Here is a 12,133-nt window from a genome sequence, read left to right as displayed (position 1 = left end):
CCTGTATATTGATTACAGGGTGGTGTTTACCTGTATAAAGGGAAGCCGGTTTTTCTTGTTGGATCATTCCTCCCGAGCTTCTGGTGCGACACAGCAGTAAATGCTGGCCTATCGGTTAATTTTACAATCGGATCGTGTGACCGCTACAGGTAGGCCTCCTTCTGACCTCTGATTTTTCTCAAAGTCGGTAACTAGTACTCATATTTTTGCGGCCCGCTACAGCGTGGCTGTTTCTTTTTTTTACTCCAGCCGTGGTGGAGAGACGCGTGAGTTGCGTCCACCGTGCAGTACAGCGCCTCCAGTCTTGGGGTAAGCCGCTTATTTTATAGCTGCTAGTTTTGTAAATTAAAGAAGATTAAGGTTAGTTTTGCCTTTTCTTATTTGTAGGATTTGATTGCTGCCGCACCCTCTCAGGGATCAACTGCCTGATTTTAAGCGAAGAGTTGCCTGCCTAGCTGCTGTCTTGTCTTGCCTTGTTTTATCTTGTTCTGATCTGTTGGTTGTCCAGTTTTGTTCCTGCTGCTTACCTCGCCCCTGGGGGCTTTGGGTCTGACGCTAAGCCCCTTTTGGACTATCGTTTCACTCCAGTTTTCGCGGCGGGTCGGGGCGATCCTCAGCTGCATATTGGGCTGGTGTTACAAAACTGGTACTGCCTCTCCCTTTTCTCCCAGTTGTGGAGAGCTGCGCGAGACTGAGTGGGGCTACGGACAATCGGAACCAGCACCAGCTGTGGGCTGGCTCGCAGAGTACAAGTACTTCTAATCTGTGCTCTGTGGTGTGTATGTGAGTGTGTTTTATTGCAGATCTCCGTTTTTCTTTTAATTTATTTTTTTAGTATATAGAGAGCCTGTTTTATGTCCCATGTTTTTATCCTTTTAAATGTGTATGTCTTGTGCTTTTATTTCAGCGAACTGAGGATCAACCAGCGGCCGTGGGACCTTAGGTGGCGGGTCGTTTTCCACACTTCCTTTGTTGTACAGCACCAGGTGAATAGACTATAGTGGGGGTTTTTTTTGTGTGGTTTTCTTTTGGTCCACCGCTGCTGGTAGGTCCCAATTGTGTGTTTTATTTTTTTATTGTAATTTGGGACACCGTTTTAGACATTCAGTGCGCTGTCATTGTTGTTTTGTTTTTATTTTACATTAATAAATAAAATTGTTAATATTTGAGTCGGCCTCAGTGTGCATCCCTGAACCTGTGCAAATGTTGTTTTAATTACATTTCATTTTTAAAGTTCATATTTCCTGGGGGCTAGAATTCCCCCTCAGGTGGCGTTCTCATTTTATTATTTCTTTTATAACCTCGCCGACCACTTGGTCACACTGTCAAGAAACACCAAAGGTAGGTAAAACTCTGGTTGTTGCAGTTCCAGTATGACATGCTTTGTACTGCTCTGCTGCAGTTTGTGACACCTGGTGGATGAGCTGTGAAGGATGATGAAACAAACACTTCACTCAATGTTTTTCTTCTAACTGGATGTAATTTTGGCAGCAGAGAGTTTTTCACAATCTGTCCCAGCTGCAAATAGGAACACAACAAATAACTAACTTTACCCACTTGGATCCTTATCATTCAAGATTGTGAAAAGATTCTCTACTCAGAGAATACTGGTGATTTTAGATGAGAGAGATGGAAGATGATGAAGGGGAAGAGTTTTCACAACCTGAGGCCTTTTGTCTTCACTGTATAGGACAGAGAAGACAGGAAGTGAGGAGAATAACACACAGGAAATGGTCTTGGGCAGACTCAAACCAGGCCCTGGAGTCACGACTCTAACTTTCAGTACATGGGTCACCTGCTCAACCAGGTAAGCTACAGCAGTCAGCAGTGTGTGAGTTCATTTGAAGACAATGATGAGTATAAGTCAGGTAAAAAAAATACTTATCATCAACCAACAAGGGGAAAACAGTGAGCTTGAATGACCAAGCTGTGACCAAGGGTGGCTCACTCCTCGGTCTTCTTGCCCAAGGAGTGAACCACCCTGCATGGCTGTCAATGTGGTGCAACCAAGGCCATCATACAGTACAGGCCATCCAAGCTGATTTTTAACTTTTCCTCCCAGATACCACCTTAAAAATCATCTAGATTAGGATATGTTGGCTGATCTGAATTGTTCTAGATCCAATCACAACAGACAGAGCTGTTGTGTGTCCAAGGTGAACAGGAAGAACATATACATGCATAAAGTCAATAAAGTCAGAAGGTTTGCTTTAGACTGTGCTGCAGTTTATCATCAAACAGGCACCAAGCTGCCAATAAATGGCATCAAGTCTGACTTGAGTTTACTTTTTTTGTTCTTTTGGTTTTTAATCAAGATTAAATTTTATAGCAACCACAGCAGAGATGACCAGGGAAGGTGTGCTTGAGGGGATAAAGCAGCTGGTTTCAGACTGAAGATGAACTGAGGTGCTGCACCCAAGTCTGCAGGTTCAGGGAGGGACAAACATCTGCTGCAACCAGACTGGAGTGAGAGGAGAGAGCAGGCCAACAACAACAAAGAAACAACAAACACACTGTGGAGGACCGAAGCAGAGATTAAAGTGGAACTAAGGATGTTTCTCTGGCTGCCATCATTCACTGAGTAATTCAAATGCTTTAATGCAGGACCCACCATGCATGTAAAAGCAAGTGTTTCACCAACATTTGTGACTAAAAATAGGCCTGCAGTAGAAATGTATCTAGGAGCATGCATGTGAATATAAAGTATCACAACATCAGGCACATGCAGCCTAAGTGTTTAAACAAAGACTGATAACATAACAGCAGCAGTGATGTCAGAGTTTATGGTGGATTCAGCGTCTCGAGTGCACCGAGTTCTGGAGCCATCAAAGAGGTTACAGCTGTATTTGAGAAATCCCAAAACTTTAGGATACAAATTCATACAAAGAAAGCCTGGTGAAATAAATTACTGACACAGTTGGATGTTAAAAGTAAAGACATGAGTACAAATGTACTCACAGAGCTTTGTTGGAGGCTTTGACCACTGGCAGCAGCCTCAGAAGAGCCTCCTCTGAAGCAGAGTATTTCTGCAGGTCAAACACATCCAGATCTTCTTCTGATGACAGTAAGATGAAGACCAGAGCTGACCACTGAGCAGGAGACAGTTTATCTGTGGAGAGACGTCCTGATCTCAGGGACTGTTGGATCTCCTCCAGTAGAGAACGATCATTCAGTTCATTCAGACAGTGGAACAGATTGATGCTTTTCTCTGCAGACAGATTCTCACTGAGCTTCTTCTTGATGTACTGGACTGTTTCCTGATTGGTCAGTGAGATACTTCCTGTCTGTGTCAGCAGACCTCGTAGGAGAGTCTGATTGGTCTGCAGTGAAAGACCCAGGAGGAAGCGGAGGAACAAGTCCAGGTGTCCATTTGGACTCTGTAAGGTCTTGTTCACAGCACTCAGGTGGAGAGATGGTTTAAAAAACCAGGAGGTTCTTTGTTGTTCTTCCAGCAGATTGAGTCCAGAGTTGATGAAGGTCAGGTGGACATGAAGAGCAGCCAGAAACTCCTGAACACTGAGATGAACAAAGCAGAACACCTTGTCCTGGTACAGTCCTCTCTCCTCTTTAAAGATCTGTGTGAACACTCCTGAGTACACTGAGGCTGCTCTGATATCGATGCCACACTCTGTCAGGTCTGGTTCATAGAAGATCAGGTTTCCTTTCTGCAGCTGATCAAAAGCCAGTTTTCCCAGAGACTCCATCATCTTCCTGCTCTCTGGACTCCAGTGTGGATCTGTCTCAGCTCCTCCATCATACTTGACCTTCTTCACTTTGGCCTGAACCACCAGGAAGTGGATGTACATCTCAGTCAGGGTCTGGGGCAGCTGTCCTCCCTCTCTGGTTTCCAGCACATCCTCCAGAACTGTAGCAGTGATCCAGCAGAAGACTGGGATGTGGCACATGATGTGGAGGCTTCGAGCTTTCTTGATGTGGGAGATGATCCTGCTGGCCTGCTCCTCATCTCCTCATCTCTTCCTGAAGTACTCCTCCTTCTGTGGGTCAGTGAACCCTCTGACCTCTGTCACCATGTCGACACACTGAGGAGGGATCTGATTGGCTGCTGCAGGTCGTGTTGTTATCCAGACGTGGGCAGAGGGAAGCAGTTTCCCCCTGATCAGGCTTGTGAGAAGTACATCAACTGTGGTGAGCATCGTAACATCAGTCACACTCTTAGTTTTGTGGAAGTCCAGAGGAAGTCGACACTCATCCAGACCATCAAAGATGAACACAACCTGGAAGTCTTCAAAGCTGCAGATTCCTGCTTCTTTGGTTTCAGTAAAGAAGTGATGAACAAGTCCCACCAAGCTGAACTTTTTCTCTTTCAGCACATTCAGCTCTCTGAAAGTGAATGGAAATATGAATTGGATGTCCTGGTTGGCTTTGTCTTCAGCCCAGTCCAGGCTGTATTTCTGTGTTAAGACTGTTTTCCCAATGCCAGCTACTCCCTTTGTCAGCACTGTTCTGATTGGTTCGTCTCTTCCAGGTGAGGCTTTAAAGATGTCTTCTTGTCTGATGGTTGTTTCTGGTCTGTCTGGTTTCCTGGATGCTGTTTCAATCTGTCTGACCTCATGTTCATCATTGACCTCTGCAGTCCCTCCCTCTGTGATGTAGAGCTCTGTATAGATCTGATTCAGAAGGGTTGGGCTTCCTGCTTTAGCGATGCCCTCAAACACACACTGGAACTTCTTCTTCAGGGTGGATTTAAGGTTACAATGACAAACTGCAGCTGGAAGTTCTGAATGAGAAGAAAAATAAACACTCAATTCCAAAAAGAACTAATCTTTAAAACATGTTGCTCCATCTTCCATCTCTGGAAAATGTTCATTTATCCAGCAGCTTAAATCTTTAGATAAATCCTCTTACTGCTCTGCAGACGGTCAGCCAGCTCCTCCTGCTTCATTCTCCTCAGGAAGTCCACTGTGATCTTCACAAATGCCTCTCTGCTGCTGCTCCTCTGACTCTCTAAGCATTCTGGGTAATCTGGACTCAGAACCTTCTGGATCTTCTTCAGCTCGTTCTTCACAAAAGTGATGATGTTGTCCTCCAGCAGCTGGAACAGAATATTTATGAATGAGCCAATCAGACTGAAATCATGGAGCCAAACATCAGATCCATGTTGGACACACTGACACTGGTCTCCAAAGAGCAGCATGGAGATGACTGTGGACAGAACAGATGTAACAGTAGTTGTTGTACATGTACAGACCATAAATATGGAGTCCAGCTGTGTTTGATGCTGCTGGGCAGACTGAGCACTGGGAACCTCTGAGCTCTGCTGGTCCACTCTGTGGAGGAACCATGAAGGATTAGATCAACACAGGATAAAGATCCAGAAGTTTCTGCTCAAATAACTTCATCTGAATCAAGTCTGTCGAGTTTTAAACTCTCAGATTGTGAACATATCAGTAATTTTCAGTCTGTTTTTATGGACGTCCTTTCAGTGGTGATGTCAGGGAGGATTTTGAAGAAGCTCATTAAACTGAACCATCAGCAGATCACTGCTCCAACACCAGAACATGATCCGAGGTCTCCCTCCACCACCAGAACACCAGCTTTACTAACGTGGTAGATCAGTGTAGTACAGATCAATAACTGATGAGTCATTTGATCAAAATCACTGAGTGCTTCACATCTGACCCTCTGATGCTTCTGTGGACATTTTGCATATTTAATGAATGTCTGACAGTTTTACATTCATTCTATGAACACAGTGAAATGTTGTGTTATTGTCTCCATGTTTTTTCCAGCATCATAAATTCTTAAGTTCAGAAAATTAGATTCTTTTTTCACAGCTGGAAAACAACAACATTTATTCTCTATTGAAATCTGCATCGTCCACTCCAAAGGTCACAATCTGAAGGTAACATCTGGTTTTGTTCCCTGTGATTAACTCTGAGCATCAGTATGGTGGGATTATCCACTACATCCACACCACTGTGGTTCAGTGTTGTCCTGATGGAGTAACAGCAGCCAGTATGATCCAGGCTTTAGCTGCTGGGTCTCTGTGTGACCTCTCAGACTGTTTAACAGATCAGACACAAAGAGAATCAGAGCAGCTCTTTAAAGACAAACATGAACCCACTCAGGTCACACTTTCCCCACAGATATGAGCATCACTGTCCTCCAACAGCAAATGACCAAGTCGAACATTTGGATCTTTTCTCTTTCATTGTTTTCTTTTTAATGAATCTTTGTAACAATCTGAGGATGTTTCAGGTCAGATTTATCCAGGAAACACAAACATGTAAAGGAGTCATCACAGCTCTCTGACCTCATTGGTCCAGGTTCACCACTGAAGTCTGGATTATGACCTTTGGACCGGTCACTCCTCATGGATGGACAGCTGGACCCTGCAGACTGTGACCTCTGACCTCTGCAGACACAAACATGATTGAAGCAGCTGTGATCACACAGACTGCAGATGATGCAGCTGCTTCCTGTCAGTAACATCCTCTTAGATTAGAGTTCAGCTTTTTACAGGAAAACTGGACAAAACTGATTTTTGTTACAAACTCATTTTCATTTCCTCTCAGCTCACAAACACAGAAAATCAACCAGAATCAACACTGATTATAATGTCAGTGCAGAATTATTTCTGTTACTCAGGGAGTTCAGCTCTCTGACCTCGTTGGTCCAGGTTCAGCACTGAAGTCTGGAGGATTTAGACCTTTGGACTGGTCACTCCTCACAGACGGACAGCTGGACCCTGCAGACTCTGCTCTGTCCTCCTCTTCCTCCATCATCATCTTCAGTCAGTCTGAGAGGTAAACCACAAACACTCAGTTCACATTAACAGGAGTAACTGAGTTACAGTCGCTGACCTCTGACCTGTCATGTGACCTAGAAACAAGGTCAATATGTCTGTAGGTTCAGTCATCCAGGTCATGTGATCTAAGGAGCTTGGAGAGAAAAGAGACTTCTTTAAGTTTCTTGTAGACGTTTCATCCGAGAAGCTTCTTCAGTTCTACAACCAAACGGTGGAGAGTCCCAGATATTTAAACCTGAGAGGGAAAGAGACGCTCACCATTGGTCATGTGATGAGTCACATGATCAATGGTGGGTCAACAATATAACAACAATATAAACACTTATTTCAAGGAGGAAACTGAGAGCCTTTCCACCAGGAGCACAGACATCTGGAGCACAGACACCTGGAGCACAGACATCTGGAGCACAGACACCTGGAGTACAGACACCTGGAGCACAGACACCTGGAGCACAGACATCTGGAGCACAGACATCTGGAGCACAGACACCTGGAGCACAGACACCTGGAGCACAGACACCTGGAGCACAGACACCTGGAGCACAGACATCTGGAGCACAGACACCTGGAGCACAGACACCTGGAGCACAGACATCTGGAGCACAGACACCTGGAGCACAGACACCTGGAGCACAAACATCTGGAGCACAGACACCTGGAGCACAGACACCTGGAGCACAAACATCTGGAGCACAGACACCTGGAGCACAGACACCTGGAGCACAGACACCTGGAGCAGCGTGTCGATGCTGTTGGTTGAGATCCTGAAGACTGAAGTCCAGGCAGCTCCAGCAATGATCCACTGATGTGTTTTTATTCCATGTATGAATGTTGTTATTGACAGAGATGAAGTTTGTGTGTCCGTGATGCAGTGACTGTTGCTGTTACCTGTACAGGCTGGTTAGACTCTATGAAACAGATCATACAGATCTCTGCATGTTAGAAGAGACTATTAAAGGTCATGAATGAGACAAAGGCAGGGAGGCGTCCTTTACAGCTAAACAGCAGAGTGAGAGAACAGCCAGCACCTCTACATTTATCACATACAGCACATGTATGATACTGACAGGGATGATGAGGATTTAGTGATTCCATCATTGATATTACTTATTGATTCTCAGTAGCTCTGCTCTGACAGTCACCACCATCACTGAGCAGCATATCAAAGACATTTGTGCACATTAACTGCATATTGTGGGTCAAATGTTTGTGCATGTTGGAGGCATTTCCTCTTTGTTGTGATCAGTGTTGGTCATTACTCAAAAAAGTCATTATTACACATATTACACAGAACAATTATTAAAAGTAATGGCGTACGTTACTTCATTACTCCTCATAACATTACTTTGATGTTACTGTGTAAAATGAACAAATGAGCATGTAACAATCTAAAGCTGAGGTACAGCCCCACACACCAACACAGATCCTGATGAGGTCACGTGATGTTTCTCTGAGTGTTTATGAACACAAAGATGAAACAGCACAAAGACACTTCAAAGTGATTCTACTGTAGAAACATGAACAGGTAGAAACCTGCAGCCTGACTGCTCATCACTGTGTTACCTGTTCAAGTTCAGCAGCAGCAGCTCACTTTATCACGGTGCTGGTCTGGGGTCAGTGTTTACTCAGCTTTAACGTCACTCTGGGTTCTTGGCTAGCTTAGCGTTAGCTTAGTGTTAGCATGCTGTGTGGCTAGCTTAGCGTCAGAGCTCTGCAGGTGTCTCGTGTGTAAATATTCATCACAGTGACAGTAAAGGGCTGTGACGTCATCACGTATGCCGCGTCCTCTGTGGGCTCTGAGTGAACTCACAAAGTACAAACTACAAGTACACAAACACGAACGTGTGGCGGACACACTCGGCCTCGTTGGTCCAGCTGTGAGTCCGTTACCGTGAACTATGGAGCGGCAGATTTGTGCTGAACTAAGCTGCACACAGCTGATGTTAGCCAGGAAACATTACACACTGACTTTAATGGAGAGACCGGAAATACAAACACACACAGTTTGTTGTGTGAAGAAATCAAACATGAGCTGAACAAACAGTAAAGTTCCTAAAGACAAACTGTTAAAGGAGGAAACAAAGCAAACTTACAGTTTCTTCACACACCAACAACAAGCTCCACTCCACACCTGGACACTAAACACGGACACACAGGTGAGCTGCTTCCTGGAAGGAGGCGGGACTCCACCTGAAACTCAGCACAGGTGGGAGGGGCTCAGCTCTGTGTTGATGTGTTAACTTTAAAAATATGCCGTCTGACTGCTCAGACTGAGTCAGAGTAAAGTTCACATGCTGACGTGTGGAGACATGAAACCTTGTTGTAGCTGCAGGTGTGAACACACTGATCCCAGATCAGCTCTGCTGTATTTGTAACATGAACATTTCTGCTGCAAAGCTTCAAATGTTCAGCATGTTTCTCTGTTTCCAGTCTATAGATCCAGTCACACTTTCTACCTTCACCTGTGCAGTAAAGACTGAGAGCAGAGCTGAAACCAACCATCCAATCAGTGAGCAGCATCAACACCTGAGCTTCATTCAGACTCTGTTATTGAAGATGTTGTTGGTACAAAGTTCATCTGCTGCTCACATGAATCCATGAAAGATTTATTTCACTGAATGTTTCTTCAAAGCTCATTTCAACCTGTTGAAGTCATGAATGAAAGTGCAGACTGAGAGTGGATCACATGATGTTTAAGGTGAGTCATGTGACATGTTCAGTATTGTCACACATGTCTAGATTGTCCCTGATATCATAACTGCTCAAACACTGATGATTATATTTGAAGAATTATTACTGATGGCAGCAAAGTTTGAATGGAGCTCTCTGTCTGTGCTGATTTGTCGCCCTCTGGAGGTCAAAGCACAAACTGCATGATGTCACTGTAACCACCACAGTGACAGGAAGTGTTTTTATGACTGAAACACTGAAATGATGCTAACGGCTGTCGTTAGGCTCACTGACAGCAGTGCTCATGTGTTCATGTCAAACACTGGCTCAGGTCAGACTCCTTCATCCTTCTCCAGCGTGAGGCTGCCCTCAGACCCACAGGAGCTCTGACCTTTGACCTCCTGACCCTAACCATTTTAGTCCTGTTGCATCTTTAAATGCAAATCCATCCAAACTGTAGCCGAGCAAAAGAAGCTGGAAGTTGTTCTATGAATGATGTTGTTGAAGGAGCTTGGAAAGAAAAGCGTCTGAACTTCTTTAAGTTGCTTGAAGAGGGACTTGGACGCCTTAACGCCCACTCACATCCTGGGACATTTGATCACAGGAAATCACATGATAGCGTGGGGCTAGATCTCACAATGGGTTCACCCAAAACCTTGGCTGACTGAGACCCACACCCGTTTTCACACCTTGGCTCGTGTGATTAGGTGGAGGATCAACAGGGGCTCCATGTCCCTGAATTTAAACTGAATCTAAACACACCGTGCACAATGCCAAGTTAGATAAGGGTTAAAAGAACAAGATAAGAATAAATAAAAAGATAAAATGAGGATAAAAAATAACTTAAAAAAATGAAATAAAAAGATAAATAACTGCAAATAAGTACAAATAAGTAACTGAAGACACGTGTGGTCTGCAGATGTCGATGTACATGGATGTACAAAGGAGTTTAATGTGCAAAATGAACTTAGTGTGCAAAGTGACCTGATGTGCAAACTGCAGTCTGAGGTCGGTCAGCTGTTCAGGAGTCTGATAGCAGTGGGGAAGATGGAGTTGTTGAGTCTGGATGTTCTAGATTTCACACTTCTGAACCTTCGTCTGGAGGGCAGAGGTGTGTCTCTCCTCTGGACTCTGTGGTGGTAGCTGCTCTGCAGAGAGGGCAGCGGGGTCCTGATGATCTTCTCCACAGTTGTTATCACTCTCTGCAGGCGTTTCCGGTTTGCAGTAGTGCTGCCGTACCATGCAGTGATGCAGCTGGTCAGGCTGCTCTCCACAGTGCAGCTGTAGAACCTGCTGAGGATCTTGGCCAACATACCAAATTTCCTCAGCCTCCTCAGGAAATACAGCAGCTGCTGAGCCTTCTTGACCAGCTGTGTGGTGTTCAGTGTCCAGGTGAGGTCCTCACTGATGTGGACGCCCAGGTACTGCTGCTCACCCTCTCCACTTCGCGCTCCCGGGTAAACAGCGGCTGGTGAGGCCTCTTCTTCTTCCTCGTGTCCACTATCATCTCCTTTGTCTTATCAGTGTTGAGGGTGAGGTTGTTGTTCTCACACCGTGACACCAGACCAGCCTCCTCTCTCCTATAAGCCACGTCGTCCTCTCCAGTGATGCGACCGATCACTGCAGTGTCATCCCTGAACTTCAAAATGATGTTGTCTTTGTTGGAGGCGACACAGTCATGGGTGACCAGGGTGTAGAGGATGAGGACGCAACCCTGTGGTACGCCAGTGTTTGTCTGCCAGTCAAAAAGTCCTGTAGCCAGTCACAGAGGGTGGAGGGTGCAGGCCGAGTGTAGCCAGTCACAGAGGGTGGAGGCTGCAGGCCGAGTGCAGCCAGTCACAGAGGGTGGAGGGTGCAGGCCGAGTGTAGCCATCACATGTGCTCAGATGTTTCTCCACATCAACAGGGCCCCGTCTATAAACTGTGAGGATTCAGGTCAATGGAAGAAGAAATGACATAAAAGTTTATATTAAATAAACTGAAAGTAACAAACCCAAAGCAACAAATGAGTTTTGCATCAATCATTGGTTTTTAATTTGAGATCTACGTAAGAATGCTAATCACAAACTGCTCATGAACTTCTACCATGGAGATCCTCCTGCTGCACACTGTGGTTCAGCTGCTGTGGAGGACAAGAGGAAACTGCAGCGGGTGGTGAGGGCAGCAGAGCGGCCCTGGGCCCGACACTAACCTCCCTCACAGACATTTATATACTGGCAATGTCGTCCTCAAGGACCCCTGGACACTCACTCCACCCCTTCCTCTGGTAGGTGCTACAGGTCGATCAGGTCGATGACAAACAGACTCAATAAAGGTTTTACCCACATGAACTTACAATGCCCCACTGTGTGTGTGTGGAACAAAGATGTGAAGCAGCATAAGACTCACATGTGATGCTGTCCTACATGCATAGAACTAAGTGACAAAGTGACCATGAAATAAAGAAACGTCCCATCACAGATGTTTGCCTGACAGCTGTGTTCAGCTCACAGAATACAGAGTTTGAGTCTCTCACTGACTCAAACTCCTGCAGTGACACTTGCAGCCTTGCAGATTAGTTGATCCTGATGCATCTCTGGAGCTGCTGCTGTCCCCCAGCAGACAACAACAACATAGATGCACTCACTGGTCCACTTTACCCTCTAATCACATCTCTGACATCTGCAGGTTGCTCCAGTAGAGACTCTTGTGCAA

At 45.3% G+C, this 12,133-nt stretch overlaps 1 long non-coding RNA gene across 1 annotated transcript; it reads right to left on the bottom strand.

Annotated features, from left to right (window-relative positions):
• Positions 1 to 6,310: 6,310 nt before the first annotated feature.
• Positions 6,311 to 8,982, bottom strand: LOC120438519. The gene is made up of 3 exons (XR_005611968.1): positions 8,863 to 8,982; positions 6,628 to 6,760; positions 6,311 to 6,376 (listed from the first exon to the last, which is right to left on the bottom strand). It is a non-coding gene; the product is annotated as an uncharacterized LOC120438519 (long non-coding RNA).
• Positions 8,983 to 12,133: the final 3,151 nt, after the last annotated feature.

The sequence above is a fragment of the Oreochromis aureus genome, linkage group 3 (assembly GCF_013358895.1).
Source record: "Oreochromis aureus strain Israel breed Guangdong linkage group 3, ZZ_aureus, whole genome shotgun sequence".
Classification (NCBI taxonomy): domain Eukaryota; kingdom Metazoa; phylum Chordata; class Actinopteri; order Cichliformes; family Cichlidae; genus Oreochromis; species Oreochromis aureus.
The sequence above is the reverse complement of the archived record's forward strand: the minus strand, read 5'-3'. Positions and strand labels throughout refer to the sequence as shown.